General features: G+C 38.7%; 1 long non-coding RNA gene across 6 annotated transcripts; it reads right to left on the bottom strand.

Moving 5' to 3' along the window:
• Positions 1-2,405: 2,405 nt before the first annotated feature.
• On the bottom strand, positions 2,406-6,194 carry LOC123090506 (uncharacterized). 6 transcript variants are annotated; one of them, XR_006442451.1, is made up of 3 exons: positions 5,266-6,194; positions 4,390-4,628; positions 2,406-3,390 (listed from the first exon to the last, which is right to left on the bottom strand). It is a non-coding gene; the product is annotated as an uncharacterized lncRNA (long non-coding RNA). The 6 variants fall into 6 exon arrangements; XR_006442458.1 differs by having other exon boundaries at positions 2,406-4,628; positions 5,266-5,549; positions 5,635-6,194; XR_006442453.1 differs by having other exon boundaries at positions 2,406-4,628; positions 5,266-5,544; positions 5,635-6,194.
• Positions 6,195-6,676: the final 482 nt, after the last annotated feature.

Genomic DNA, 6,676 nt, shown 5'->3' with positions numbered 1-6,676 from the left:
TGCCAAAGGATAAAATGAAAAAGGGAAAGGTGAAGATCACCTTGACTCTTGCATAAAGTAAAAGACATAAAGTAAAAGATAGGCCCTTCGCAGAGGGAAGCGGAGGCTGTCATGCGCTTTTAGGGTTGGATGCACAAAATCTTAATGTGAAAGCCTCACTTTATATTGCCACTTGTATATGGACCTTTATTATGCAGTCTGTTGCTTTTATTGCTTCCATAACAAGATCGTATAAAGCTTATTTTCTTCTCACTAATAAATCATACATATTTAGAGAGCAATTTTTATTGCTTGCACCGATGACAACTTACTTGAAGGATCTTACTCAATCCATGGAAAAAATGGGTTTAAGGATATTTGGAAGCACAAGTAGTATCTCTACTTGGTGCAAAGAATTTGGCTAGCATGAGGGGGAAAGGCAAGCTCAACATGTTTGAATGATCCATGACAATATACTTTAACTGAGATGTGAGAAAACATAACCCATTACGTTGTCTTCCTTGTCCAACATCAACTCTTTAGCATGTCATACTTAATGAGTGCTCACAATTATAAAAGATGTCTAAGATAGTATATTCATATGTGAAATCTCCCTTCCTTCAATATTCTTTCATGAATTGTTCAAATGACCAATACAATGCTTGCTAACCTTCAATAAATTTACAACCTCTACTTCTTAGACGTGAAGTCATTACTCCCCATGGGATAAGAAAATGAAACATATATAATTTCAGATTTATGACAATCAACTCATTCAACAATTTACTCATAGGATATAAGTGAAGCACACAAGTAAATGACAAACTACTCCAACAAGATATAAGTGAAGATCAATGAGTAGCTAAATTATTATGTAACTATGTGAAGACTCTCTCTCATTAAAGAATTTCAGATCTTGGTATTGTATTCAAACAGCAAGCAAAGCAAAATAAAATGACATTGCAAGGATAGCACAACTCATGTGAAGAAGCAAAAACTTAGGCTCAACCGATACTAACTGATAGTTGTTGAAGAGGAAAGGTGGGATGCCTACCGGGGCATCCCCAAGCTTAGATCTTGGGACTTCTTAAAATATTATCTTGGGGTGCCTTGGGCATCCACAAGCTTGAACTTTTGTGTCTCCTTAATTCCTCTCATATCATGGGTTCTCTCTTTCTCAAAAGCTTCATCCACAACAAACTCAACAAGAACTCGTGAGATAGGTTAGTATAAACCAATGCAAAACCTTATAATTTTCTACTATAACGAATCACTAAAATTATTATTCAACATTGCATACTAAATGTCTCTGCATATTTAATACTCCTATCCTCAAATAGAATCATTAAACAAGCAAACATATGCAAACAATGCTAACATAACAGCAATCTGCTAAAATAGTACAGTCTGTAAAGAATGCAAGATTCATCATACTTCCCTAAATCCAAAAATTATGAGAAAAATACTACGCTGTAGAAGATTTATCGTAGCTCATTATTCAAAAGGTTACAACATTATATCATGCTCTGACTTTTCTAGGGAATTTTTTCAACAGCGGTAAACTTTCTGTTTTCAAACAGCAACATGTATACTAGCAAAATAAGCATGGTAAAGGCTATCCTTGACATTTCTATTGAAACTAAAGATGCAAAACATTATTATAAATAACATCAAGCAAATACTAACGAAAGAAAATGACGCTCCAAGCAAAACACATATCATGTGGTGAATAAAAATAAAGCTCCAAGTAAAGTTACCGATGAACGAAGACGAGAGAGGGGATGCCATCCGGGGCATCCCCAAGATTAGGCTCTTGGTTGTCCTTGGATATTACCTTGGGGTGCCTTGGGAATCCCCAAGCTTAGGCTTTTGCCACTCCTTATTCCATAGTCCATCGAATCTTTACCCAAAACTTGAAAACTCCACAACACAAAACTCAACAAAAAACTTGTAATCTCTGTTAGTATAAGAAAACATAACCACCACATAAGGTACTGTAATGAACTCATTTTAAATTAATATTAGTATAATATCTACTGTATTCTAATTTCACTATGGTTCATACCTTCCGATACTACTCATAGATTCATCAAAATAAGCAAACAACACATAGAAAACAGAATCTGTCAAAAACAGAACAGTCTGTAGTAATCTGTATCAAACGTATAATTATGGAACTCCAAAAATCCTAACAAATTAGGAATCCCTAAGAAATTTGTGTACCAATCCATAGCAAGACGAATCAGATCAGAAGCACGTTTCTGTGAATTCAAAAAACTAATTTACTGGGTGCAAAAGTTTCTGATTCTCAGCAAGATCAACACAACTATCACCGTAAGCTATCCTAAAGGTCTTACTCGGCACTTTATTGAAACAAAAGCTATAAAACATGATTACTACAGTAGCATAATCATGTGGACACACAAAAACAGTAAGGGTAAATATTGGGTTGTCTCCCAACAAGCGCTTTTCTTTAATGCATTTACTAGACCATGATGGCGCGCGTTGCCGCGCCCGTATATTTTTCCAGTAGAATGATAGGAACATTTGTAAGTATAGAGGCCCAAAACATGCGGGATAAGTTTGTAAAGATGATATATGTATTAGAGATTAACAGAAGGGCAAATTCTAGTCGTTGATAGTAAAGGAGTGCAGAGTCGTAACAGCATAACACCACTGCTCTACAGACAACAATACCATTCATACTTGACAATTATTTTGATCAGCCAATATTATGTGTATCAATAGAACAAGGATATATACATAAGAAACAGTCTTTGTAATTCAAGACCCCAAAATTTTGTTAACTCTCACCCTACGGTTGGATGGACAACACTCAGATTGTAAGCAAGTTCGCACTTCATACATCAAGGTCATGACAATTAAATATTGCATATATGGCATAATTTCTTCCATTACCTCCAATTAAAAAATAGAATAAGATGTTTCTCAAATTGGTAACTTGCATAACATTAGTATGTCGTGGAGAGAATGGCAACGCTTCCACCATGATGGACCATGTTACCTTGCCCATACTTTTCAACGATACAATAATCAGTAAGCTTGTAAATAAATGGAAATGAAAGTAAGCATAAAACTATAGAGATATAAAATGGACTAAACCAAGTTACTTCATAGAAGTTTTCCCTTTCCTTACGAAATACAAGGTACTCCAACCAGTAGTAAGTAATAACACAAAAGAGAAAAATATTGAGCTGGGAGGTCTATTCTTTTTTATAATTGTATATGTCCATCTGTACATCGAGTTGATTTATACTCGCTACTGAACTATGAATATACTCCAAAGCACATGGAGTATGAATATAGTTCAAAACACATATGAAAGTTAAACCATGATCAGGAGCAGCAGCTGGCCTTCACTGATTGGAGGAATGGCAGATTGACAGTAATCTGAAACATGATTTTGCAGGAAACGGGAACAAACATCATTGTAAGGATGAACTAAAGCCAAGCAGCTGGATGGAAAACTATGGTTTCGCGTAGTACACTACTTCATGACAAGTCCACAATTGCCGAATCTTAATTCCAAGCGTACATTTCATTATAAGATGTATGCACATACCTCCGCTCAATGATCATTATACTAATTTCCACATAGAAGTAAACTTTTGCTAATTTTACATGGACTGAGATTTTGTTCAGTCGAGATCCATTTCCAAAAGGTGCAAACTCTAGAAGTAGCATCAAACATTATTTCTTACACTTGAGAAAGTCAAAGATATATAGAAAATGTTTCACAAGTGCCAAGCCAAACCTAAGTTATGCTCATGTCGTAATCAAGTAGGAGTATCCAGAGAATGCAGATTACATATCAAGGATATTCATGTTAATGTTTACATGTTTGTTGGTTTGTGGTCTTCCATTGCAACTTTGGAACAAAAAAATAATTATCATTTTTTCAAACATACACCCTGATCTCCTACTATTTGCTAGTTGGCAGAACTCATATAGTACACATTTACATTGATGGCTGTATGCATATGTTTATGTTTTTGGTTGCTTAATTGATTTTTATGCTCTCAGCTCTATTGCATCAAGATTATGGTCTAAACCAGATGATGTTCGATTCAACTAAGAATGGCACGAGGGAGTCTTATAATATACAATGAAGATTATAAGATTGCTTGCTTATTTTAGATGAACATAATAACCTTGTAGGCAGTGCTTAAAATATGGAGGGGCATAAAGTTTCAAATGAGTTAAGCATTACAACATTGTTAATCCACCCAATAATACGTAGACAGATAAGAGATGTTCAGCAAATCATAGAGCCGGCACAGATCACCCCAACAGTGGTAAGATAGATAGGCAAAACATAGAAGGACAAAAGTAAGATAGCTTATTTGAATGATAGGGAGATCACATCTCAGACAAATTAAGATAGCTTACTTGCAAGACTGGGAGATCCTTTCATCCCAAATAAATCATCTCTCCGCTGATGGCTAGAATCTCGCTTCACAATCCAACAATCTAAAATTATCACGGAGGCTGGCGGCTAGGAAGAAGGGATGATCGCCAGCCAAGACAGATGGAGATGGAGCTGAATGTGCAGTGGCACCATGGATCGAAATGCCACCCCTTCGTTGAATGGACACCATCTTGTACCTTCACCTGTCGATCCGAGAGCTCTGCATGAGAAGGAACAATAGGTCAGATGAGACTATATGGACGCATGTGGAGTAAATAAAGAGCACCAATGGATGTGCCTGCAATTATCCGTCGCCGGCAAGTGGCACACGTCGATCAGTTGCCATTAAAATCTTTTAACATCGGTTATTTACCTCCTTGATTTCCTGCAACTAATCGTTGCTCATGTGGTGACCCTCTCGCCTGTATCGAATGGAAAAGGCATAGAATCGCCAGGCCAGCGAGGCATACATGGAACAGTTGACCCATACGCCTAAATAAACGACCGCGGATTTTGTTATGTGAGCATCGGCCCAACTTGTATAGCACTCGGTGTTCAGCACCAAAGCCCACACGGGATTTGAAGTACTACCTCCATTTCTAAATATAAGTCTTTTTAGATATTTCAATAAGGATTGTATACGAATGTATATAGATGTATGTTAGAGCATACATTCATTCATTTTATTCCGTATGTAGTCCATATTGGAATCTTTAAAAAGACTTATATTATGGGATGGAGGGAGTACATCCAAGGGTTAGAAACGTATAGAAGTTAAGATAGAACGGCTGAACACGTTGACAACCTGAGATTGATAGATTAAGCAAGGTTTATGCGAGAGGAAATTATTTGTATACCTCGGAGAAGCTGCTGCAGTATAATTTCAATTTGGGTAAATGGGAAACAAATTCAGTTTCTGTTGGGCTTTAATTCTTGTGGCACTTTATGATAAGACGAACAACCTCTTGTCTGATGCCACCTCTAAAACAAAAACAGTTATGCAATTAGTCCAGGGCGTTTCTGCAGGGATGAGTTGGGTAAGAAATCACATGAACTCAACAGAACTTGAAGGTTTCCCACGCACAACGGCACAAGTGCTCACTGTCGATTGGCTCTATGATAAGACCTGACAATGGCTGCTCTGAAAATGTAAGCACATTCAGTTGCCTCCTAGTCAGTTTTAGTCCTAAACTACAAAAGAAAACGAGAATAAGATTGCACTCAACTTTGAAAACTTCAGGTTCAGATTTCTTGAAAGTTATTGATCATCTTCTGTTGCCATCCACATATAAGGCCCCGCTTGGATTGTCGGTTGCCTCCCAAATACCTCCGTAATCGATACAGACCTCCAGCCCTCGTTTTTATTCCAGACGGAAAATACACTGCGGCTGATAATTTAAATCCGGTTGTATAAACTTACACCGAATCCAAGCAGGGCCTAAACAAGTTAGATGTAGAATAAACTTGGTGCAGATGAAGGAACGTGTCCAGCGGCGTACCTCTGACCGGGTGCTCGGGGAGGTTGGATCTGGCAGCAACACTCCCAAGGACTACAGATACTGTGTCGGAAAAATCAGGTACTGGCTCCCGTGGTGTGGTGCCGCAACCGGCCTGAGGTGGAGCTCGTTGCCGTCATGAGAGAAGACAGGAAAAGGAGAGGGCGGCCGAGGACTGAGGCACGAGGATCTGCGAGCCAAAGGGAAGGACAGCGATGGCGGCGGATAGGTCGTGGGCGAGAGAGGAGAGGTCCGGAGTGGGAATCGAACGAGACTATGAGAGATGCGAGAGGTCGAGGTCGAGGTCGTCGTAAAGAAACGAGAGGGCTTTGATTTTGTTTCGGGAATAGCGGCCCGTACATATTAAGCCCAGGAGCAGCCCATGCACGAGAGGAGGGGGTTGGACGGCCGCCAATTTTGTTTAGGGAGCATCTGCCCAGCCCGTGTAGCGCTCTCAGCGGGATTGAAGTTGCATCCAACGGCTAGAAATGCTGAGAATTGTAGATCCGGCGGTCAAAACGCTGATGGCCTGAGAGGGCTCGATTAGTGTTCAGTTTTAATGTATCTAAATAGCTAGGCATGATGATGACAATGATGCTCACATAAGAGATAAGAATTGAAACATAAAGGGAGCATCATGAAGCATATGACTAGAACATTTAAGCCTAACCCAATTCCTATGCATAGGGATTTTGTGATCAAACAACTTATGGGAACAATAATCAACTAGCATAGGAAGGTAAAACAAGCATAGCTTGAAGATTTCCAACAC

The sequence above is a fragment of the Triticum aestivum genome, chromosome 1B, assembly GCF_018294505.1.
Source record: "Triticum aestivum cultivar Chinese Spring chromosome 1B, IWGSC CS RefSeq v2.1, whole genome shotgun sequence".
NCBI lineage: Eukaryota > Viridiplantae > Streptophyta > Magnoliopsida > Poales > Poaceae > Triticum > Triticum aestivum.
The sequence above is the reverse complement of the archived record's forward strand: the minus strand, read 5'-3'. Positions and strand labels throughout refer to the sequence as shown.